The 26,567-nt window shown below is 38.4% G+C and overlaps 1 protein-coding gene, 1 long non-coding RNA gene and 1 pseudogene across 12 annotated transcripts in view; 2 read left to right on the top strand and 1 right to left on the bottom strand.

Moving 5' to 3' along the window:
* LOC112868308 (uncharacterized) overlaps positions 1-26,567 on the bottom strand; it is a 362,521-nt gene that overhangs the window by 102,872 nt on the left and 233,082 nt on the right. The gene's annotated exons all lie outside the window — the stretch shown is intronic.
* Positions 1-26,567, top strand: part of PTGER3 (prostaglandin E receptor 3) — a 181,818-nt gene that overhangs the window by 105,449 nt on the left and 49,802 nt on the right. The window lies entirely within an intron of this gene.
* On the top strand, positions 875-6,136 carry LOC112872171 (glyceraldehyde-3-phosphate dehydrogenase pseudogene; annotated as a pseudogene).

Below are 26,567 nucleotides of genomic sequence, written 5' to 3'. Positions count from 1 at the left end.
GTAGGGGAAGGGCAGAGAAAGAGGGAGACACAGAACTTGAAGCAGGCTCCAGGCTCCGAGCTGTCAACACAGAGTCAGAAGAATGGCTCAAACTCACAAAACATGAGATCATGATCTGAGCTGAAGTCCCACGCTTAACCACTTAAACAACTGAGCCACCCAGGCTCCCGAGGGTGCATTTTCTAAGATCAGCTTTTGTGTCTCATTGTTATCAGCTTCTCCAAGTTAGAAGGGGCCACGTTTGATTTGTTTTTCTGCTTAGAAAATATAAAAATTATATAGTAGAGAGATGTAATAGATAGTAGGGAAATTAAGCAAAGGCTTTGAAGTCAGTCACCCCTGGTTTGAATATAATCTCAACCACTCTCTAAATTTGTGTTTTTTAAGCTCTCTGAGTTTTGGGGTTTTCACCTGCAAAAGTACCTCAAAGAGTTAATGTAAAGGATAAATGAAAAAAAAAAAAAAGAGGTTAGAGAGGGAGAGATCCAAAGCATAAGAGACTCTTAAAAACTGAGAACAAACTAAAGGTAGATGAGGGCGGGAGGGAGCGGAGGGCGGTGATGGGTATTGAGGAACTGGGTGTTGTATGGAAACCAATTTGACAATAAATTTGATATTAAAAAAAAAGATAAATGAGATAAAGCACCAGGTAGACAGTTAGTACTAAAAAATAACTACCTGTTAATATTCTAGGGGTATCTTTATAGTTGTAGACATTTTAATATTAATCGATATGCCATGCACAGTGTTAGTTCCCTTATATACATTATCTGTAATTTGTATAACAGCCATGGCCCCAAACCGTGACTAGATAGATGTTTCTCATTACACTCTGTTAAATGGATTCGAGAGAGAAGAGTGTAGAGACTTGGAGATGCATCACGAGGCTATTAGACTGGTTCAGATCAGGAGTTCTCACAAAGCTGGTGGTAGTGAGATGGAAAGGGGTAACTACTTAGGATTCAGCATTTGGAGAACAAACACAAATGGTTTGTTGTGATGGCAAGGAATAACAAGGACTTAAATAGTCACCCGTCTTACTTAATCTAACTAAAATCCACTGATGATAGAGCACTGATTTGGCAGAATATTCAAACAAAGAGGTAAGGCTATAAAAAGACACCCCCAAAATGACATGCTAGGTACCATTTGTCTTCTTAATTCAGTACCAGCAGTTATTTTTTCTAGCATCTACTATATTTCAAATACAGGGCTAGGCATTTGGTGCTACATAATAAAACTTGGTGTACATAATAAAACTTCACCAACTCAAAGAAGTGCAAGGAAGTTATATTCATACTGGATGCTTTGGTTGTAAATAACAACAACAAAAAAACCCTCAAACTGACTTTAAAAAAGAACAATTTATTGGTGAAATAACTTAAGAGTCTAGGATCTTGATGCCTAGATGACATTTGGAGAATCTGGGTTTTTCTGGTTTTGTTCTTTGCCTTCTGCTGCACTGGTTTTATTCTCAGGAATGTTCTCTTTTCATGCAGGCAATATGAACAGGAAAAGCTACAGGCTATCATCCTTACTAGTTAGGCAACCTTAGTAGAAAAAAATTCTTCAGCTCCTCACAACTTCTTAGTTCTAGCAAATGGAGATATTAGCCCAGTTTGGATCCTGTTTCCCTTCTTGAACTAATTATTATGGCCTGGGGTTGGCCTTAATGAATCTTATGTGCTAGAATAAAGGGAAGTCACTCTAAATAGGATGGTTTAAGTGTTACTACCCAAATCCAGGAAGAATGAATTGGGTGATCAAAAATTACAAATGTTAACTATGCTATCTAGTTGATCGAAGCAGGGACCTTTTTGTTGCAAATAACAGAAGTCAATCTCAAAGTGGCTTAAATCAAAATGGAATTTGTTTTAAAATCTCATGGAATCCAAGAGCAAAGAGTGTAATAGGACTTCTCAAGGAAGTGAAATGAAGAAATAAAATTAATTGGCATTACAGCTGCTTCTCCCATTTCTCTGTCTCTCTCTCAACCCTTCTCTCTCTCCTTCTCTCTGTCTTTCTGTCATTCTCTCTTTGTGGCCATGTGTTAGTCTTTTTTTTTTCCTACACACTTCTGTATTTGGGATATATCTCATTCTTCAGTCAAATGTCTGTTTCTCAATGCACATGACTATCTCACAGTTCTGGAGTTTTATATCTCTTTGGTTTCAACCACTCAAAAGAGACCAAGATTACCTTCTCTCATTCTCAATTCAACAGGTACGAATCAAACTGTATTACTCAGACTTGGAACTGGTGACCACTCTGGTCCAACCAAGTGAGGCACACAGCCTGGATTAAGCCCACCTCTGCATAAAGGGGTAGTTCTTGGAAAAAAGAGGCTATTGTAATGTGGATAAAATACTAAAAGCAGTTCACTACAACAACTCCACCAACTTTCCTGAAAGATCTTGTTCTTGTTCTAAAACCCATCTTCATCTTCCGGACCTTAGTAAATATGCAAAATGATACCAACATAACAATATTAAAAAATGGCAAGGCAGAGTCTTCAATAATGAAATCCTGTATCAAAATCGATGCCGCATATTTGGCAGCCTGGCCAGGTATGTCAGGAGGATACACAGCAAGCGAAAACCCCAATGACTACTTATTTACTTACTTACTGGTAAGCTGCAAGTTGTGGAGAAAAAAAGTAATCCATTCTAAAGAACAATTATCCACTTCCCACAGTAGTTTTCCAACATATCATCAGGGGGCAGTGAAGCAGATAAATAAGGCAGAGTTCCTTCCTTCAAAGATTCACAGAGACTTAGGGAGACAGACAAGTAAACCAATGATTTAAAAATAGCTACGATAATTGGGGTGCCTGGGTGGCTCAGTCGGTTGAGCGTCCAGCTTCAGCTCAGGTCATGGTCTCACGGTTTGTGAGTTCGAGCCCTGCATCGGGCTCTGTCCTGACAGCTATGAGCCTGGAGCCTGTTTCAGATTCTGTGTCTCCCTCTCTCTCTCTGCTCCTCCCCCACTCATGCTTTGTCTCTCTCTCTCTCTCTCTCTCTCTCTCTCTCTCAAAAATAAATAAACATTAAAAAAAAATTTTTTTTAAAGCTACAATAAGTGCTAAAAGGGTGGGCATCTCAGAATGCTCCCGAATTTCAGAGGGACAAACATCCTGCTACAAGGAGTGTATACTAGTTTATTAGGGCCCGCCCTAACAAGATACCACAGAATGGATGGTTTAAACAACAGAAATTTAGTTTTTCATGGTTCTGGAAGCCAGACTTCCAGGATCAAGGTGTTGGCAACTTTGCTTTTTCCTGTGTCCTCTCTCCTTGGCTTGCAGACAGCTACCTTCTTGTTGTGTCCTCATATGGTCTTTTCTAAGTATGAATGTCTCTCTGTGTGTCCAAATCTCCTCTTAAGTACACCAGTCAGATTGGGCTCACCCTAAAGACCTCATTTAACCTTAATGACTTCTGTAAAGTTCCTGTCTCCAAATACAGTCACATTCTGAGGTATTGGGGGTTAGGGCTGCAACTTCTGAATTTAGGGGAGGGCAAATACAGTTCAGTCCACAACAGAGAGAAAGAAAAACTTTCTTTCTTTCTCCTTCTCTGCAGAGGAGCATTGTCTGCTTCAGTCTTAAAGGATAAGGCAGGAAAGGTATAACCCTGCAGGAGCAAAGGTACAAAAGCAAGAGTGATCGTGACTCATCTATGGAATTTTAAGTAATTTGGTATAGGTAAAACTTAGGATACATATGAGAAGTTGGAAATCGGTATAAAAGATAAAGTTGTACACACAATTAGGGATGGAATTATATTTATAATGTAATTTATAATAAATATATATTATATTTTTTATTTATATTGGGGTGTATTACATGGAGGTGGGTTAAACTATGGTAACAAATATGCCTCAAAATGTAATAGCTCAAACCCAACAAAAGTTTATTTCTAACTCTAATAACAGTCCAGTGTGGATGTTACAGATCCACTAGGAGTTCTTTTTTACACAGTGCTTCAGGGACCTGATTCCTTTTGTGTTAAGGCTCTCAACTGTGTGTCAAGATTGGGGTTCTATGTCCAGCTAGTAGCTTTCCCTTTAAGGTCTGAATTGCCAAGTAGCACAGTTTACTTTTGCCTTTGTTGAGAACTAGTCATATGACCTCTTCTGGTTGCTGGGTTATGGAACTTATAATATCATAAGGGAGGCCTTCGTGGATATAATTCAATTATGGAAAGCATTTTGTACAGAGGAACTCTATCCATCTTGTAAGTCATACTAAAGAATCTGGGTTTTAGGTTCTCTGCTCCTCCCCATTCAGCAGACAGCTGCATCTTCTGATGCAGTGTCAGCCGTGTCCCTGAGACACGATGGCGGAGGTGAGAAAAATGTGGATTTGGCTGTACTGGGCGCCTGGTCAACAGGGCTGCTTTTAACTCTGGCAAAGTAGATATTGTCACCATCAGAGATCCCTTCATCAACCCAATTACTTGGAATACATGTTCCAGTATGTTTCTACCCATGGTAAATTCCACAGCACAGTCAAGGCTGAGAATGGGAAACTTGTCATCAATGGAAAGTTCATCTCCATCTTCCAGGAATGAGATCCCACCAACATCAAATGAGATGATGCTGGTGCTGAGTATGTTGTGGAGTCCAGTGGGGTCTTTGTCACCATGGATAAAGCTTAGGCTCACTTGAAGGGTGGGCCAAGGGAGTCATCATCTTTGCCCCTTCTGCTGATGCCCTCATGTTTGTGATGGGAGTGAATGATGAGAAGTATGACAACTCTCTCAAGATTGTCAGCAATGCCTCCTGTACCACCAACTGCTTGGCCACTATGTCTAAGGTCATCCATGACAACTTCAGCATCATGGAGGGACTCATGACCACAGTCCATGCCATCACTGCCACCCAGAAGACAATGGATGACTCCTCGGGAAAGCAGTGGCATGATGACCAAGGGGCTGCCCAGAACATCATTCCTACTTCTGGTGCCATCAAGGCTGTAGGCAAGGTTATCCTGTCAATCATGGATCTGACCTGCCACCTAGAGAAAACTGCCAAATACGATGACATCAAGGTGGTGAAGTAAGCATTAGAGGGTCCCTCAAGGGCATTCTGGGCTCTACTGAGGACCAAGTTGTTTCCTTCAACTTTAACAGTGGCACTCATTCTTCCATCTTCAATGCTGGGGTTGGCATTGTTCTCAATGACCACTCTGTCAAGCTCATTTCCTGGTATGACAATGAATCTGGCTACAGCAATCAGGTGATGGGCTGTATGGTCCACACAGCCTCCAAGGAGTAAGAGCCCCCTGGATCACCAGCCAAGGCCAGAACAAGAGGAAAAGTGAGGCCCTCAGCTGTTGAGGAATTCTTGCCCCAACTCATCCACCAACACACTGAGAATCTCCTGACATCCACAGTTTCCAATCCAGACACCTGAGGAAGGAAAGGAGCTTGGGAAGTCCTACCTTGTCATGTCCCATTAATAAACTATATTGAACCTAGGCCAAAAAAAAAAAAAAAAAAAAAAAAAAAAGAATCTGAGAAAAGAGGGCATGACTGGGAATTTTAAAGCAGAAATAACATGACTGAATTTTCATTTTTTTCAAGTTTTTAAATTTTCATTTTAAAATGTAATGCTGGTAGCACTATAATGAAAGGACTCATGGGGCAATATGAGAAACAGATATAATATTAAGGAGGCTCTTTTGGTAATTCTGGAAAGTGGTCCTAAATTAAGTAGTGCTGGCAAGAGTGGAAAAGATGGGTCAGATTCCAGTGATATTTCAGAAATAGATTCATCATGAATCTTGACTGATTTCTTATGAGGAGAGAAGAGGAAGAAAATTCTAGGTATCTCATGATTTCTGGCTTGGGTGAATGATGAAATTTTGGTAACATTAAACAAGGAGGAATGGGTGGAGGAAAGCCTCAGTCTGAAACATACTGATTTTGAGACTTCTGTAGGATATCAAAATGGCAGTATCCAGTGAGTTATTGTATACATAAATTAAATTTTTCAGGAGAGAATCTGAGGCTTAAAATAGATTTTATAGTTATTACAGTAATGATGAGAGGTAGGTGAAATCACATATAAATGGAGTCATCCATAGTAATCATAGATTTATGCAATGACACAAGAATGTTGATTTTCAACTTCCACTTTATTTTTTTTTTTTGATGGTATAATAGCATTGTTTTTATTTTTTATTTTATTTTATTTTTTTTATATATGAAATTTATTGTCAAATTGGTTTCCATACAACACCCAGTGCTCATCCCAAAAGGTGTCCTCCTCAATACCCATCACCCACCCTCTCCTCCCTCCCACCCCCCAGTTTGTTCTCAGTTCTCAACAGTCTCTTATGCTTTGGCTCTCTCCCACTCTAACCTCTTTTTTTTTTTTTTTGTTCCCCTCCCCCATGGGTTTCTCTTAAGTTTCTCAGGATCCACATAAGAGTGAAACCATATGGTATCTGTCTTTCTCTGTATGGCTAATTTCACTTAGCATCACACTCTCCAGTTCCATCCACGTTGCTACAAAAGGCCATATTTCATTTTTTCTCATTGCCACGTAGTACTCCATTGTGTATATAAACCACAATTTCTTTATCCATTCATCAGTTGATGGACATCAACTTCCACTTTAAAGGAAAAATGGGTTTAGGTAAAAAAAAAAAGTTTAAATAATGCCAAGTTATGAAAGTAGTAGGTTGTCTATTTTATAAGTAGTTAATGGCAAAAAGAAAATAAAAAGTTCCTGCCAAGTATCAGAGATTCATATACTACAAGAAATTATCATAAAACAGAAAATCATTACAAGTAAGAGGGGTTTTCTGAACTTGAGAAGTCTTTCTGCAGGAGTACTGCCATTATTATATGTACATTCAATGAAGTACACATTTAATTAATAACCTATGTTCTTGCAAGTATCCATCAAGTATGTTGATAAAACAAGAGGTGGCCAATTTTATCCTTCCTGGTAAATAACCAGCTCCCTTCTGGAAACTCTGAATCATTTATATTTATATTTTCTGTTCACTTAAGGGTAGTCCCAATGTAATTACTAGTGGATTAAAAATGATCATGTGACTCCTGGGTAAGAAATCTGAATCAAAGACCCCAATGAAACATCCTATTAGGTGATTGTTAAAAAATGCCAAATAAACACCTAAATGATAACCAGATGTTAGAAAAGGCTTGGAATTCCTCCTTTTTCTACTTTTTAAAAAGTTTATTAAAAAAATTTTTTTTTGAAAGAGAGAGAGAAAGAATCCCAAGCAGGCTCCATCCTGTCAGCACAGAGCCCCGATGCTGGGCTTAAACTCACAAACTGTGAGATCATGACCCTGAGCCAAAATCAAGAGTCTGACACTTAACTGACTGAGCCACCCAGGCACCCCCAGAAAATGCTTGAAATTTCTTTGGATGATTATTACTAAATTCAGGAAATGAGAATGTAAAATGTTTTTAAAATATGGCATCATCATGGAGTACTTCCCAAAATACTGATATTTCCTTTCAGTTAGGATCATTAGGGTAAATTTTGTAAATCATCACCATAATTTTAGTAAGGGTCACTTACAAATTGTACTTGAGTTAACCGTACTGAAAAACTCCAGAGTAATTTGACCTTTGCCCTGCCTAATCTTGGTGCTCAGGCTCAAATGCGATGTTTGGGCACGGACTCTCACATTTGATGTGTTATCTTTTCATCTTCTTCTGAGGTCTGATTTCTATTTTAACTTCTATATCACAAAGAGTTTTAAAGAAGCCTTTTGCTAAAATGCCTCAAGGTCTTCCCCTATTCTCTTTAAAAAAGAAGAGGGGTAAATAGTATTTCAAAGTAGATATCTGTAATCCAGACTGTAGAGCCTTTTAGCTACAGAATTTAAGTTTGGCTCCAAAATGTCATCTTTTACCTCTAAGTTAAAAGCTGATACTTTGAATAAGAGTTAAACTCTTACCTGCTTTTGATAAGATGAAATTATAGAACTAACCTGCTATTCTTTGGGATAATATAAAAGTGAAATACACTTGACATCAAAACTAGCCAATTGATTTAAATGATGTATAAATATCATAAACAATGATTAACTTTTAAGTCTTTAAATGTGCCCTTCATTTTCAGGTTTTATATTTAATTAACCATGTAAAATAATGAAGAAACACCATGGATTACTTTAGTAGACATAGATAATCACTAAGCTGTCTAAATAGGTTTTTTTGGGAGGTGTAGGGGGGTGGCCAACTTCAAATTGGACTGAAGATACCTAAAAGGCAATCTCAAATACATTCACATTTGCAAGATCCTCTTTACCTAATTATTCCTTTTGATGTTCTCCAGCAATTTAACTGATCCTTTTTGTACAACATACTCGTTATGGATTACATAGCTTAAATTGACATCCAAATGCTATAAGGACTTCCAAGTCTGTGCTATTCAGACTTCCCACCTTTATAGCCAGTGTCTGGCTGGACATCACATTTAACTGAACTTCACTCAGGACCTGCTTCCCAAAGCCTGCTTCTTCCCCGGGCTCTAGGCTCTGGCCATCAACACTGGAATTATCCTGGATGACCTGCCCCTCCTGTCATTATAGTCACATGTGTCAGTTCTGCTTCTATGTAATGTCCTTGAATCTGTCCATTTGTCTCTTTCCCCAGTTCAGCTAAATTAGTTCCAGCACTCTTATCTGATGGCTTACTCTAATGCTTTCATGTTGCCCCCAGCCTTGTTTCTCCAACCAACCCTCAGCTTCCCTCACCAAATCTATTCACTGTGTAGCCAGAGTGACCTCTCCTCCACATCATTTCCCCACACTGCAGCCAGAGAAATATTTCTAAGGCATAGAAATAACCTTGGCACTTTTCTGATTAGAAGTTTTGAGAATTTCTTATTTCTCCTAGAATAAATTCCAAACTTATTAACACCACATATATGGTCCTTAATAATTGGGGCCCTTTATACCTCTATTCTATTATTTTTTTAGTTCCTAAATGTACCATGCCCCTCTAATAGTCTGAGAGAGAGAGAAAATCCCAAGGAGGCTCCCAGCCGTCAGTCCAGAACCTGACGCGGTCTCAAACCCACGAACTGTGAGATCATGACCTGCCTGAGCCAAATCAAGAGTCCAAAAGCTTAACTGACTGGGTTACCCAGGTGCCCCAATAGAACCTGGAATTTTGCCTTAATAGGAGGGTCTGTCTGAATTGATTCAACTGATTTTTCAATTTCATGCATGACAATTCAGTATAAAAGTTTTATCTTTAGCACATTCCTTTCTTTGTTTTCCTTTCGACCCTGAGCCTCCCCTTGGTTTCGGTGTCAGTTGGGTTACCCAGTTAACCACCAGCCCACTTTCATCAGAGAATCTGGTATGGAGTGAATAAGATCCCTCTATTAAACTACTTGAGGTTAGGGGTGCCTGGGTGGCTCAGTTGATTAAGCATCAGACTCTTGATTTTGGCTCAGGTCATGATCTCCTGGTGAAGAATGAGGCTCTGCCTGGGGCCCAAGTCTGTGTAGCGCTCCTTGTGGGGCTCCATGCTGAGTATGGAGTCTGCTTAAGGTTCTTTCTTAAGCCCCTCCCCTATTCATGTGTGTGCTCTCACTCTCAAAAACAAAAAAATACCATCTGGGGTTTAAAAAAATGATAATAATTTAGGCTAAAATCATGCCAAATGACAGAATGATATATTTTTTGTTGTTTCTGCTTATAGTAATAGCTGAGCAGAAAGAGTAGATAAAAAGAAATGAGAAATGCCCCTCTTACTCTAAATTAGACTACCTACGTGAAAATTAGAGGTGGGAATTAAGAAATACGTAGATTTTCTTGTGTATTATAAATATGTGCCAACAAAAGTACATCTCTGATGTCACCTACAGTGAGAAATGCCTGAAATTAACTCCAATAGCCTCTTATTAATCCATTCCGTCTTTAATGTGCTTTCTTCTAATGTTTTCGTTCTTTTTCTCAAATTTACTAGATGCTTTCTTACACTTGACTTTAGGATCAAGGCATCTTGGTGGGCTCACTATAGATATAGTCTTCTCCCTTTACATCTGGTTTAAAATATAAACCATATGTAACATCAATGATATTTACAAGGTGGTTATGTTTAGATTTGGTGATCAACAAGTATCTTAAAAAGTGGAGAAAAGAAAGTTGAGAGCTGGTAGGTCAGAGGAGGTCAATTTGAGGAAGCAATTATTATGACATCTGACATTATGGCTTATAATAAGCTTGGCCATCTGTTTCTTATAGAAGTTTTATTGTTTCTGTTGTTATTGCTGCTTCTGTCAGGAAAGAAGATCTGGAGAGTGTTTTAGAAAGCACATTTTTCATAATTCAAATGATAAGTCATCTTATGTAACTATTAACTTTAGTTATATCTTTACATTGATGTAGGCAAATTCTCTGGGTAATATTACATGTATTGCCTATATTCACATATTTGGAGACATCTAATTTTCCTTAGAGTCAATCCGTGAGCATTTTTGTTGTTCAATACTTTAAAAAATCTATGCTGGTGATGGATGGGCCAATTTTGCTAATGTGGGAACTAAGCAGGGAGAAACTGAGTTTCCCAAACACAGAGTCAATGTGAAGCTTCAGAGTCAGAGGATGTAGAAGATTAAAGAAATTAAGCTTTGCCAAACTAAGTTTCCTCAACTGAAGTAGCTGAATTCCTGAATCGAAGCCAGTCACTCTGAGCTCTGTGTTTTATTTACAGTGCAGCACGTTCACAATGATGTATATTACTCATGCGTATGCTCGGAGACATGTGACTGTGAAAGAAAAAAAGGAGTAGAATTCAATGGGCCAATTTTGTTGTTTAGCTTTGGTCAAAGTCTTGGCTGACATTGTTGAGATCGTTTTGCCTTGTGGATAGTTTAGTGTGTGGTGTAACGTGTCCCCCTTTCCAGGTAATTAAGAATTAAGGTTTATCTGTGCTTCTGATGAACGAAAATTCTGATGAAATAAAATTCAGTTCTTAAGTCACAGAAAAATGTATGGGTCACTTAGTAGACCAAATAAGGTCCTGAATGAAAGTCAGTAAAGATTTTTTTCTTACCCTGATTTTCTATCAGAATTGAATTACATCCTGTGTTAAGGCAGGATACCTACATAATGGTAGGTAAACCGATGAACATTTCTAAGCCTCACTTTTCTCTTCTGTAGAAAGAGGGGTAATGATACTTGGTCTATAGTATTGTCAGGAGAATAAAATGAGAATATATGTGAAGAGGTTAGCACAAGAATGGGAATAAAAGTTTTCAATAAATGGAGCTAGAACAATGTCAGAACAACGAAGTCTTTGAAGATTTTATTTTCAGCAAATAGACCCATACTATGCCTCCTTGTGGCTATTGATTTGTGTGCTTAGAGCATCCTGTAACATCTCAATCAGCTTCCATGAAAGAGACTGCCTCACCTATTTCTAGCTGCTTGCAGTGTTGTCACCATTTTGAAGGATATGGCAAGGCCAAAAGTTAACACTTCCCTAACTTCTGAGTCAAAACAAACAAACAAACAAATAAACAAACAAAAAACAACCCTACCATTATTCTTCTGAAGTCATTTTTTTCCAAGAATACCTAAGCACCGAAAGAAAAAGTGCTCTTTTCTCTCCTTTCATGTTCTTAACACCTGTTTATTTGGCATTTGTTACATGCTGGTCCCAGGCAAATAAAAATGAATCTGAGATCATCTCTGCTCTGCAAAAGAATATACTGCATTGTTCACTGATATATATTTGGGAAATTACTGTAAATATATACATTTATTTCAGCAAACATCGAGGAGAACATTTTGGGGAAAGATAATCAAAGGCATGATGTTTTTCTGATAAGCCAGATGATAGGGAGGATTCCATTAAAATCCAGGAAAATTATGAGTGTGAGCAGGGGAGGATTAGAGAGAGAGGGAGACACAGAAACCAAAGAAGGGTCCAGGCTCTCAGCTGTCAGCACAGAGCCTGATGCAGGGGCTCAGACCCACGAACCACAAGATCATGACCTGAGCTGAAGTCAGGCCCTTAACTGACTGAGCCACCTAGGTGTCCCGCCCATTAAGCATTTATAAAACCATTGGTCAGTACTAGGCACTATGGCAAGTGACTGAGTTAGAAAATGCAGTTTTGCCCTTCAGAAGCTCATGGTTTAATTACAGAAGAGAGAGATATGTAAGCAAATAATTACAATTAGTGGATTTATAACATTACAATATTAATAATATGTTATATATGATTCTAAACTAAACTAATCTAGTCTAGTTACTCAGGGAGTCTCTGATTCTACCTTAGGTCTACAATCATGTGTTTCTCTGTGTGTGTGTCTATATGTGTGTCTAGATGGGGAATCTAGAAAGTCTTCATAAATAAGACATTTGAGTTAAGTCTTGGGGAAGGGTAAGACTTCAGCAAGCTGCCTGGGGGGTTGGGGACACAGGAGCATTATAGGTGAAGGAAGGAAGGAAACTAAATTTCCTTAGAAAACTGCAAAGAAGGTGTCTGTTTTTCCAAAGAAGACATCCAGATGGCCAACAGATGCATGAAAAGATATTCAACATCACTTATGACCAGGGAAATACAAATCAAAACTATAATAAGATATCACTTCATACCAGTCAGAATGGCTAAAATAAACAACAAAGGAAACAACAGGTGTTGGCAAAGATGCAGAAATATTGGGAGCCCTCTTACACTTTTGGTGGGAATGCAAACTGGTGTAGCCACTCTGGAAAACAGTATAGAGGTTCCTCAAAAACTTAAAAAAAATAGAACTCCAGCAATCGCACTACTAGGTATTTACCCAAAGGATACAAAGATACTAATTTGAAGGTATACATGCACCCTGATGTTTACAGCAGTGGTATCAATAGCCAAATTAAGGAAAGAGCCCAAATGTCCTTCAACTGATGAAAGGATAAAGAAGATGATATAGATATAGATATATAGATACATATAGATGGTATAGATATAGATAGATATATAGATACATATCCATTATATATCTATATATAATATAGATATCCATATATATATAATGAAATATTACTTAGCCATAAAAAATAATGAAATCTTGTCATTTGCAATGACATGGATAGAGCTAGAGTGTACTATGTTAAGCAAGATAAGTTGACCAGAGAAAGGCAAATACCATATGATTTCACTCATGTGGAACTTAAGAAACAAAACAAATGAATACAGAGGTGAGAAAAGAGAGGAAAACCAAGAAACAGACTCTTAACTATAGGAAACAAACCGATGGTTACCAGAGGGGAGGTGGGCAGGGAATGGGGAAAATAGGTGATGGGGATTAAGGGGCGCACTTCTTGTGATGAGTACCAGGGGTTATATGTAAATAATGAATTACTAAATTCTATTCCTGAAACTATTAAACTAAATGGAATTTAAATAAAAACCTGAAAAAATAAAAGAAAGTGAGTGTCTGAAGTATAGTGTGTGGAGATGGGGAAGGAGATCTGGGAGTGTGAATTGTGATTTAGACATGAAAGAGAAGCGAATACTCTGGGAAAGACCAGATAATGAAAGGCTTTGTCCGAAGCAACAGGGAGTCCCTGAGGTAGCTACAGTTGCTTGCTGGCTAGAGGCTGCCATGGGGGTCTGGGTCAATGTGTTGTACATAGTCTGGTTCAGTGCTGCCGGAGATTTGCCACCCCGTATCCCACTCCCAGCCAGCTATTTTGTGAATTTATGCCCTCAATTTCAGAAGCCTTGAAACCAAAGTCCATTGGTATTTCTTGAAATACTGTGGGAACATAAAATAACACTTTTATTTGGTTTGGAACCATTAGCTTCATCTTTGGATATAAACATAATTTAGGTCTGAAAATCAGAGACATTAAAATAGGACTATATAGGTGGGAGCATATTTCAAACTGATAAGAGATTTCTATTTTTTGAGTAATAGTTCAAGACTGGTTTCCTCTACCTTGAGTTGCTGTGAACAGTTAGCTTCCTTTGTTCTTGGAACATTAGCATGTTTGTCCATATTTCATTTACTCATTCACTAATCTCCCCCCACTGGTAGTAGAAGTTGAACAAGGGGGCACCTGGGTTGCTCAGTCGGTTAAGCGTCCGACTTCAGCTCAGGTCACAGTGAGTTCGAGCCCCATGTCGGCCTCTGTGCTGATAGCTCAGAGCCTGGAGCCTGCTTCGGATTCTGTGTCTCCCTCTCTCTCTGCCCCTCCCCTGTTCATGCTCTGTCTCTCTCTGTCTCAAAAATAAATAAATTTAAAAAAACATTAAAAAAAAAAAGAAGTTGAATAAGAACCCTTCCTGGGTGGCTAGTTGGTTAAGCATCTGACTCTTGATCTCGGGTCAGGTCATGATCTCACAGTTCATGAGTTTGAGCCCCGCATCAAGCTCTGTGCTGACAGTGTGGAGCCTGCTTAGGATTCTCTCTCTCTGCCCCTCCCCTGTGTGTTCTATCTCTCTTTCTCTCTCTGTCTCTCTTTCTCTGTCTCTGTCTCTCTCAAAATAAACACATAAACTTAAAAAAAAGAGCCCTTCTGGGAATTTGGTAAAGAATTACCTTTCCACCTGTTTCCCAGTTCACCACTCCAACATAAACACTGTTTAGAAAAACACTGTTTAGGGTGAAAGCAATGTCATTTCATACAGAGTGATGTGTGTCACAAAGTATTTGATTAACCAGGGTAGCCAAAGACAAAGTTAATTATTTGGTCAATATTTTACTAGGTCTTTCAGTTATTACCCATTTTATTTTTAATTACTATTTTCTATTCTCTCCATCTACACATCTGATGTTTTACCTGAATGTACTTAAATTATTAGGTCAAATGAAAAAGCTATAAGAAAGATTAAATCATATTTTATCAGAAATCTGTACCTGGCATCATTTTGGAAGGCATGTTTACAATTAAAAAAAAAAAAAGACAACTTTAGGGAGAAGAATTGCTTTTGATTTAACTTCACTAAGTTTCTGTCAAGTTACTTTTTATAAAACCACATCAAGATGTGACAACAGGATGATAGATAAGAACTACTCAGTTTTTACATTTTGAAAGTACGAGAGGCCTCTGAAAATAGATTTCATATGAAAAGTACAGACTCAAAGCACAGCTATGTCTATTAGTCTTTATTGTTACTTCATTTCATAACTTTGGATTAGTCATTAAAAATGCCAAAGGAGTTATAGGTTTTCTGGAACACAACAGAGTATTATATACAAGGGCAGTTTACAAAGCTCTAGTTTATAGCTATCTTGAGGAATGGAGCTGCCCAAAAACTCTGTTCTGGGGACTTCCTCAGTTCAAAGCAACTAGCAGGAGTTTTGCTTAAATCAAACCTTAGAACTGGACTCCCTGGTTCCCAGATTGTTACGATGTGTGTTTAAAAAAAAAACAAAAACAAAGAACTTGGGGCACTTGGGTGGCTCAGTCAGTTAAACGTCCAACTTTGGCTTCTTCCCAGAAGTTTTGAAAGGATCAAATGAGATAATCTATGTGAGGATGAGAACATTCTACACTTCTAAAAACTTTACGCATTTAACAAATATTTAGTTAGCACTTAGCACACATAGCACATGTGGTAGACACCAAAAAAAAAAAAATGTGATGAATTATAAAGTTAGCATTTGGAGGATCTTGAGGTCTTGTAGAGGAGACACAGATATCTGTAAATGACAGTAACACCATAGTGACTACTTTTCCCCTGGGGTGGAAGTTGGGGAATATTTCACAAAAGAGATGCCAATGAACTCTAATATATTAAGAGATGGCTAGGAGTTTTCCAGGCAGAAACTGTGTTAAAGGATATACAAAACAGTGGAAACAGCCTGAGTAAAGAAAGAGGAGGTAAAACACATGATACAGAAGAAATGGTAAGTAGGTCATTATAGTAAAGCACAGGATGTGGGGCAGCATGTAGCAGGAAATAAAGCCAGAAAGAAGCATATGTTGGAGCCAGATTATAAAAGACTTGGGAGTTATGGGTTCTTTTATCAGGTTAATGGTTAGCATAGAGATGCTTTAACTGGGCAAGTACTATGATGATGGCAATAAGAATAGTAATAATCATTACTATTTTTATAACAATAATAATGGATAATATTTACAGAACTTCATTCTTTTTTTTTTTTTTTTTTAAATTTTTTTCAACGTTTTTATTTATTTTTGGGACAGAGAGAGACAGAGCATGAACCGGGGGGGGGGGGGGGCAGAGAGAGAGGGAGACACAGAATCGGAAACAGGCTCCAGGCTCCGAGCCATCAGCCCAGAGCCTGACGCGGGGCTCGAACTCACGGACCGCGAGATCGTGACCTGGCTGAAGTCGGACGCTTAACCGACTGCGCCACCCAGGCGCCCCAGAACTTCATTCTTTTTGATCGTTGAGTCGAGTAATATTCTCTTGTAAATATATACCACATCTTCTTTATCCATTCATCAGTTGATGGACATTGGGATCTTTCTATGGTTTGACTATTATTGATAGTGTTGCTATAAACATTGGGGTGCATGTGCCCCTTTCAAATCAACATTTTTGTATCCTTTGGATAAATACCTAGTAGTGCAATTGCTGGGTTGTAGGGGGCTCTTTTCCAGAGCTGTTTTCCAGAGTGGCTGCACCAATTTGCATTCCCACACTTGCAATACACTTGCAAAAGTATTCTCCTTTCTCTACCAACATCCTCACCAACATCTGTTGTTTCCTGAGTTGTTACGTTTAGCCACTCTGACTGGTATGAGGTGGTATCTCATTGTGGTTTTGATTTGTATTTCCATAATGATGAGTGATGTTGAGCATCTTTTCATGTGTCTGTTAGCCATCTGTATATCTTCTTTTGAAAAGTGTCTCTTTATGTCTTTTGCCTATTTCTTCACTGGATTATTTGTTTTTTGGGTGTTGAGTTTGGTAAATTCTTTATAGAATTTGGATACTAACCCTTTATCCAATATGCCATTTGCAAATATCTTCTCCCATTACATCAGTTGTCTTTTAATTTCTTGATTGTTTCCTTTTCTGTGCAGAAGTGTTTTATCTTGATGAGGTCCCAATAGTTCATTTTTGCTTTTGTTTCCCTTACCCCCAGAGACATGTCTAGTAAGAAGTTGCTACAGCCGAGGTCAAACAAGTTGTTGCCTGTGTTCTCCTCTAGGATATTGATGGCTTCTTGTATTACATTTAGGTCTTTCATTCATCTCAGATTTATTTTTGTGTATGGTGTAAGGAAGTGGTCCAGGTTCTTCTTCTGCATGTCTCTGTCCACTTTTCCCATCATCATTTGCTGAAGAGAATGTCTTTTTTCCGTTGGATGCTCTTTTCTGCTTTGTCAAGGATTAGTTAGCCATACATCTGTGGGTCCATTTCTGGGTTCTCTATTCTGTTCATTGATCAATGTGTCTATTTTTGTGCCAACACCCTTGTACTTAGCATAGTACTTACAACGTAATAAATTCTTTATAAACGTCTCTTTCACTCCTTTTTAAATAAGTATTAAGCACCTATCATTTATTTACAATTTAAATGAATAAGTGAATGAGTGTGTGAATTATAAAGCAGATGAACTAACAATAATTGTAATGCATATAACTAAACTTTGCAAGCTTCCTTAATAGCCTTATCTGTCACCAGTATACTTGTGAGAGTTAGCCTTGTATAGAACTTGTGTAGCATCAACAACACACAAAAGATGTCAGGATTCTTGATTTCTCCTTTAGTGCTTCATGCCCTTCTATATCTAACCACAGTTAATAAGGTAATAAAATATGAACAACAGATACCAAATTCAGGATCCTTGTATCAAAAGATAGAACAGAAACTAACATTTACTGTTTTTAGGATGTGCTATGTTCTTTCACAAGTCATTTCATTTAATTCTTTTTAAAAAATTTTGTAAAACATTTATTCATTTTTGAAAGACAGAGACAGAGCGTGAGCAGGGGAGGGGCAGAGAGAGAGGGAGACACAGAATCTAAGGCAGGCTCCAGGCTCTGAGCTGTCAGCACAGAGCCCAATGCTGAGTCCGAACCCATGAACCATGGATCATGACCTGAGCCGAAGTCGGACACTCAACAGACTGAGCCACCCAGGTGTCCCTATTTCATTTAATTCTTAACTCTGAAGTGGTGGTATTATCCCCATTTTATATCTATGAAGAAACTAAATTCAACATCTATTGAGAAACAGAGGCAGCGTTTTTCCTATTTTATATAATTGTTCATATATTTGTTTTGCCTTCTTGACTAGGGTTGTTGAAAAAATGTTTCTTAACCAAAAAAAAAAAAAAAAAAAAAAAAAAAAAACCCAAAAAAACAAAACCAAAAAAACCTATTGGCTTTGTGTCTATCTCTAAAATTCCCATCATACTTATACCGGGGCTATGGACATTGATACTATATGTCAACATGCAAACATAATCTGGGGGAAAAACTAAGTAAACCATAATTAATCATTAACACCTTGGTTCAGTTTGGTTTCTGAGATTTCCTATAGCAAGCAGAACCCTGAGAAAGTGAAATCTTGGTTGAAATTATTTTGAGGCACTGCCTAGTCACAGTGAAGCTTTGGCGTCTTAATCATCTGAATTATAAGAGGGGAAGAAATCTGCCAGTCCTCCATTTTCTCTAAGGTGTTGAGAAGGCTGTCATTAAAAACACAAAATCAACCGAAAGGTTAGAAAAAGTGTCGATGACAAGCTTAGTTTGGAGTAGAAAACTGATCCTCAACCTCTAAAGTTCCTCCAGAGACTGTTAGTCTGTTTCCTTTTCACTTTGCATTGTCACTCATTTCCTTTTGAAAGACTTGCAGCAGTTTCTACATACAACAGAGAAATTGAAACAAATGTTAGGATTAATCAGTTTACCAACTTTTAGCCCCAGGAATTGCTGCCATCAACAGAGCCTCTGTAAAGGTCTAGGAGATGACTGGGAGCCAGCCCTGACTTAGTAAAGTCTAGAGCTCCTTTGTCATTTGTGAAGATACATTTTATCACCCTCAGCTTGTGGAATTTATAATTTCTGATGCCGTTCCTGACTTTGAGCCCTGAGTCAGGCTCTGTGCTGACAGCTCAGAGCCTGGAGACTTTTTCGGATTCTGTGTCTCCCTCTCAGTCTCTGCCCCTACCCCACTTGCACTCTGTGTCTCTCTCTCAGAGATAAATAAACATTTTTAAAAAAATGGATATTTTAAATGGAAATTCCTTACCAACTTTTCTGCCTTCTAATTATTTTTCTCTCTACTGCACAGAGTATAAAATAACACTTCCATTAAATGTAGACTCAGCAGGGTGCCTGAGTGGCTCAGTCGGTTGGGCGACCCACTTCAGCTCAGGTCATGATCTCAGGGTTTGTGAGTTTGAGCCCTGCGACGGGCTCTGTGCTGACAGCTCAGAGCCCAGAGCCTGCTTCGGATTCTGTGTCTCCCTCTCTCTCTGCCCCTTCTTGGCTCACGTTCTGTCTGTCTCTGTCTCTCAATAACAAATAAATGTTGGGGCGCCTGGGTGGCGCAGTCGGTTAAGCGTCCGACTTCAGCCAGGTCACGATCTCGCGGTCTGTGAGTTCGAGCCCCGCGTCAGGCTCTGGGCTGATGGCTTGGAGACTGGAGCCTGTTTCCGATTCTGTGTCTCCCTCTCTCTCTGCCCCTTGCCCGTTCATGCTCTGTCTCTCTCTGTCCCCAAAATAAATAAACGTTGAAAAAAAAATTAAAAAAAAAAAACAAATAAATGTTAAAAAAATTTTTTTTAAATGTAGACTCAGCAGGCAATAGCTGTATCCTATGTTCATTTTCTTTTACACACGAACTATAGCAAAACTCAAAGTGAAAAATAAATAAATAAAAGGATTTTTCTTCAGTAAAAGCAGAGATTTAAAAATGCCTATTTAATCCTAAATTTTAGCTACAGTAAATGATATGGTGGTTGAATAATTTGATGCCTGAATTGAAATGGTATCTAGTCACTTAAATACATATAAGTCAACATACCAGGCAGGTGGTGAAAATCTAAATGGTGTTCTACTTAAGTAAATATATTCTGTAAGACATGTTTTCCATTCTTTGTGTTTACCGACCAGCTGTGTTCCTGACTTTCTCAGCTTCTCTCGGGTTACTAGAAGAGAAAGGTATTTCATTATAGGTTCTGAGAATTACAAAAAAATTAAGGATCAGATTCTTTATAGCATGAGCCAAAAGACCAACACCTGAATACACAGACTAGAGAAATTTCCTTTTTTAGAAAGGGAAGAACTGGCAAAATTATTCCTGTCTCACCATTTCGGAACTCAAGATTGCTTTGGGTCAGGTTAGATCCCTGCAGACTAAATTACAGGGCAGAATTAAGCCCGTGGTTCAAATGATTAGAGAAATAAATTGCTGGCATGTGTGCATGAATGGAAATAAGGATGTGGAACCCATGTTTTACAGATGGTCTTCTTGAACACAATGTAGTGTCATTCTAAATGAGCCCAGAGAGCAGTTCTAGCCTGTGTTATTCATCATTCACATTTTATTTTTGATTTATGTATTTTTTTCAGGTATGTTATTTATTATTCAGCTTCTTGTTGCTGAAAACCAGGGCCTCTATTTTTATCTCTGAATAAGTGTCCAAGAAACCATACCTGTTTCCTCGATGCAGATATCTTAAATTTAAATGTAATAGCAAAATTGTTCTTTTTCTCTGTTTCATTTTGCTTGGGCATTTGTGTCCCATATATCCAGTATTAAAGGATATTATATATTAGCTACATATTAGCTATCATCATTTGTTTCAGGAACTACAATAAGAAGTGTACCACAAATTAGAATCTTATGTTCATGTTCAAAACCCAACCACAGAATCAGCATGCTAGTGCAGGCAGAAGCCACAGGAATGCCCATTTGATGTTCCTTGTTCTTGATGAGGAGAGAGAGGTGGCTCAATCAGTTAAGCCTCCAACTTCAGGTCAGGTCATGATCTCATGGTTCATGAGTTTGAGCCCCCGCGTCGGGCTCTGTGCTGACACCTCAGAGCCTGGATCCTGCTTCAGATTCTGTGTCTCCCTCTCTCTCTGCCCCTCCCCTGTTCACACTCTGTCTCTTAATAATAAATAAACATTAAAAAAATAATAATAAAAGAAATTATAGTCAGTTTCTGCTATCCTACATTTGTTGTCTTCTCCCAGTTTATTTTTCCTCTCTTTTCATGGAACTCATACTTTCCAAGTTTGTAAAAAAAATTTTAACATTTATGTACTTTTTAGAGACACAGAAAGAGAGAGAGAGAGAGAGGGAGAGAGAGAGAGAGAGGGAGAGAGCATGAGTTGGGGAGGAACAGACAGAGAGGGAGACACAGAATCCGAAGTAGGCTCCAGGCTCTGAACTGTCAGCACACAGCCGGATGCCGGCTTGAACCTATGAACTGTGAGATTATGACCTGAGCCAAAGTCAGATGCTTAACTAACTGAGCCACCCAGGTGCCCCACACTTTCCAAGTATTTTAAATTAAAAGCTTAATATATACCATTTTCAGGGTATATATCTTAAAAGGTATATACCAGATCTCTAGAATTTAGGGAGAAAACAGTCTTAAGATGTTCTGTTCCCTTGGCCCCATAAGAGTATTTGATGTTATAAAAATGTGTGTTCAAAATTTTGGTTTGGAAAATAAGAACTGTCACTGTAATTATGCAGGAGGAACTTCCCAGGTGACTGAGTGTAACAGAAAAGTCAGAAAATAGGTACAGTGAGTCACTAAAATATTAGATACAACTATCTCTAATCTAGCTTCTTTGATGTATCTCTATAGTTCTACCAGTCTGATGTTTTGTTTAGGTTAAGCACATTTGGATTTCAGTCTAGAGCAAAAAATGTGACACCTTTGGCATCCTTTTGTGGTGGCTTTTGTGATAGCCAATTAGGATCTATTGCCAGTACATTGTCACATTAGTGACAGTTTTTTAAACCAGTGTTTGTTTGATTTTTTTTCTATTTTGTAAATGTCACCTTTTTGCTAGCATGCTCAGCAGAAAGGATGGTTGCAATATTTTTTTTAACATGAAGTTAGGTCTAATGACTTTTAGATCTTTGTATTTCCCTGGGTAGACTGATGTTCTGAATTTTTAAGAATTCATTTAAAGTCGTAGTCAAACACTTCCAGCCATTGTTTAGCATTCTGGGTGTAACTGGTTGAACCAGAGGACATGGTCCATGTTTTGGGGATATGCTGACAGATCCCACAGCTGCGACACTGTCAGTCAGCCATATGCTTTTACGCAGAACACAAATGTCATTTAGGGTTTGGCAGCAGAAAAGGCAAATGAGATAATTTTGAGCACAGGAGATTCTTTTGAATTAAAACTGCAGACCTTAATTTTCCTAGAGAAGTGCTTTCCTTTCATTGTTTTCAGTTTCTAACAAAATCAATAAGGTAATAAGGTTGTGATTATGTTGAAATTGTTATTTAGTAGTCCTTATTAATAATAATAAGCCACAATTATAGAATGCCTGATAAACATTAGGCAATATATTAATTGTTACATGAATTATCTCAATTGATCCTCACATTAATTCTATGAAGCTTGTACTATAATGATCTGTGTTTACAGATGAAGACATTGAATTTACAGTTTGTAAGTGGTGCGGTCAACACTTCAATTCTCTGATTCTTTTTTGTGTGTGTGTGTGGTTACCAAACATATTTAATGAATGAATTAATAAATACATTCCATCAATCCATACAGATACTCATAAACTAGATTCTAAAGTAAGTTCAAATCCATAAACTTTCTAGTTTGGGAGTTCTGAATGTGGACTACACATTAAAATTATTTAGGAGAGGTTTTAAAACCACTGATTTTATTAGTATCATGTGGGGATCCAGGGAATTTGTTTTTTTAAAAACCTTCATAGACGATTCTAATGTGCAGCCATTATTCAGAACAACTGCCCAATCCCTCTGATTCTTTTTTTAAAGTTTATTTATTTACTTTGAGAGAGGGTGCAGAGGGGCAGAGAGAGAGGGGGAGACAGAGAGAATCCCTAGCAGTCTCCTTCCTGTCAGCACAGAGCCCAGTGCAGGGCTCAATCTCACGAAACCAAGTCACATGCTTAACTGACTGAGCCACCCAGGTGCCTCCAGTCCTCTGATTGTTAATAGATATATTTCCTCGCCAAACTCTCTTCAATAAGAGAAAATGAAGAACACTAATACTCCTTATAGGAACCCTTTTTTAACTTGATACATTTTTCTTTTCCCACTTTGTAATACCATATAACGGTATTCAAAGATATCTTTAAAAGCCTACAAGAAAAACATCTTTGTCAAGTAGCTATTGATTGGTCTGAATAATTGCATTTCTCCTGTGAATTAATATATCTACAGACGATCTGATATCTACCTCTCTTCCTAGCTTCATTTTACGCAAACTCTACACATCAAACTGTAACTCTGTGGGCTCTCATATTTCTGGAACTTCCCTTGTGCTTCTACCAGGAGTGATCTGCATTTACCCATATGGTAGGACCTTCTCATGGGACCTTTGGAGACTCATCCAAGTAGAATGAAGTGCTCCTTCCTCTGTGATTCCATGTCAATTTGTATATATTTTGATTATACATATTTTTAGTATAGCTTTTTAAAGAGTAATATATACTTAAGTTAAAGATTAAAACAGTAAAAAATGGTTTACAGTGTAAAATCTGTCTCCCATTCATGCTTTGACACACAGGCCTTTCCTAAGGCAATAGCTATTCCCACCATAATTAATACAGAGAGAAACACACACACACATATATATACATAGCTCTTTGGGTTTTGCAAGACTGAAAGCCTCTCTAGCAAACACAGTGTTCTGCACCTTGCTTTCTTCACGTAACAATATCTTAGGCTTCTTTCTATATTAATATACAAACCTTATTATTTTAATAGCTCTGACTATTTTAATATGACATATCATAGTTTACCTAACTGGCTTCCCATGATGGACATTTTGGCTGTTACTAGCTATTACAAACAATGTTGCTAGGGGCGCCTGGGTGGCTTAGTCAGTTGAGTGTCCCACTCTTGATTTTGGCTCAGGTCATGATCCCAGGGCCATGGGCTCAAGCCCTCCCTCCATGCTCAGTGTATAGCCTTCTTAGGATTCTCTCTCTCTCTCTCTCTCTCTCTCTCTCTTTCTCTCTCTCCCTCTGCCCCTCTCCCCTGCTTGTGTGCTCTCTCTCTGTCTCTAAAAATAAAATAAATCTTAAAAACACCCGTTGCTATAAGTATCTTTGCTGGTACATTTATATAGAGTGGATAAGGCTGGGCCTTTGAAGTTAGATCTCCTGGGTTTGAACCTTGGCTCTGTATCACTAGCTCTTACTGTTTTAATCAAGTACTTAACCTCTGTATGCCCCAGTTTCCTCTTATGGAAAATGGGAATTTGGTAATAATTTCAGAAGGGTTTTTTGAGGATTGAGAAAACTGCTACTTGAAAAGAACTTTAATGTTTAGTATAGAGTAAACACTCAGTGGTGTTTACTACTATAATTGTAAAGACCTCATGTCTTTCGGCACATGTGTGAGTATATCTTCAGGATATATTCCTGGAAGTAGAATTCTTGGGGCAACCGGTGTGTACATTTACAAGTTTAATAGATACCCATCTTGACTGGGCCCTTTAGAAACAGACCCTGAGACAAGGACCCAAATACACATAGTTTATTCAGGTGATGAGGGAAAGTCAAACAGGGAAGTGGGAAAGTGAGGCAGGGAAGGAAAGGAGCCAGTAATGGGCATATCAGCAAGCCATTCACAACTTTGAGTACGCGGAGCTCAGGATTTCTGAAACTCTAGGGAATTCTAGGAGCCAGTATTGACACAAATCTCAGGGTAACCCTATTCAGAGGGTGAAGGAACTGGGCTATTGGTGCATTGACTTCCATCCTGTCATGTCAGTCATTGTCTGAAGGCCACTGTATGATCCTGGGAGTAAGGACTTCTGAGGACAGAGCAGCACTCTGCCTTAGGTTCTGGTAATAATGGGATTGTCTGTAGATAATTTAAAAGGAGTAACAAAATGACTAAACATCATTCTAAATTTATCATTATGGTGTGCTAGGAATTCTCTATAACCTCAGTTATAAAATACTCCTCTCCTCACAGGTACTTCCCACTGTGCTTCCCTACGTTCCACTGCCTGGGAGGGATTAACTCCCTAACACTTCTGGCCTATTTCACAGGCAGGCACAGCGGGGTTTATGAGCCAGAGAAGAAAAGAAACACAGGTGCTGCCAGCTGGACGCCTGAACAGCATGAACTAAAGGGCAAGGAAGAGAGAATATGGTCAGAGCACAACAGTATCTGCTAGAGTTGAACCCGCCCCACTTAGACCATCTACACAAGTGCTTGAACATTTGTCTTGTTTCAAGTCTTGCCCATGGTAATGAGAATTACCCCTCACTGCTGTCTTTTATGACCACCCCTGAGTGGAGCTGTGCTTCATAAGTCTATTTTTAGCTTATGGGATACATTGAGCCAACCCATTCGTGAATCAGACCTGGGTTTTATCATCCTCTGACAACTGGTATTGGGTACTCTCTGTAAAATCTTGGGCGTGACCTGAGGGAGATATATTGGTTAAACAAGTTAGGTAATATGGGGGGCTGGGCCACCGGTTCATGTAACTTAGTTGTTCCTCTGGACATACTCATGCTTGATCACTAATGTACAATGTATCATTGTATGATGGGTTCCTGCTGTGCCCACCCAAGCTAATGACTTGGAGGATCTGATGGTAACCAGCTTGTGATGAGCAGCTCCTGTCAAATTATCAGGAGATGTCTCATATTTAGGCTAAGTTTCTACTAGGTCCAGTAGTACCAAAAGCTGCTTTTTAAATGGTAAACAGTTCTTTGAAGACTTCTGGCTTTCATATCATATCCTGATTGATAGTTGAGCCTGCCATTTTTTTTTCTCTGAATGCTTATGACACTAACGGCAACCAGCCAATTCTATTGTCCTTATAATTCTCATTATCCCCTTATCTGTCATGTTCTAGAAATATTGCGTAAGCCAGTGCATGCCCTTCATGCCAACCCATTTTAGTAGGGGGTGATGGCATTTGGAAACTGGGCCACTAACACTGAAATGTATGGACACAGGGATACAGGCAGGGTGCCATCAGCTTCTGCTACAATGTCACTAAAATATCTTCCAAAGAAGGCATTTCATTTCACATGCTCATCAACAAAATGGAAGATACCTGTTTTTATGCACCTTACCATCTCAATATATTATGAAATATTTAGTCTTTACTAATCTGATGGGTTTTTTAAGTGGTACTTCATTGTTGTTTTATATGTATTTCTTTATTGTGAAGTTACATCTATTTGCACATATTAAAACTATTGATATGCCTTTCACTTTGAAAAATCCATTGGCAATCTCTTTTTATATGTTTTTCTCATTTTCAGGAACTGAGGACAGGGACCAAATATTATAACAAAAGACGTTCCCATTTCTCTTATCACTCAGGAACTCCCAAGGGTTTGGGAACTGTGATCCAGGAACTGTGGACACAGACCGAACATGTCTGAGAAATATGTTTTGGTCATCTGAATGACTAAATATATATATTCCTTATA

This window comes from Puma concolor, chromosome C1 (genome assembly GCF_028749965.1).
Source record: "Puma concolor isolate L17-30 chromosome C1, mPumCon1.1.hap2, whole genome shotgun sequence".
Lineage (NCBI taxonomy): Eukaryota > Metazoa > Chordata > Mammalia > Carnivora > Felidae > Puma > Puma concolor.
This window is presented reverse-complemented; position numbering and strand designations above follow the sequence as displayed.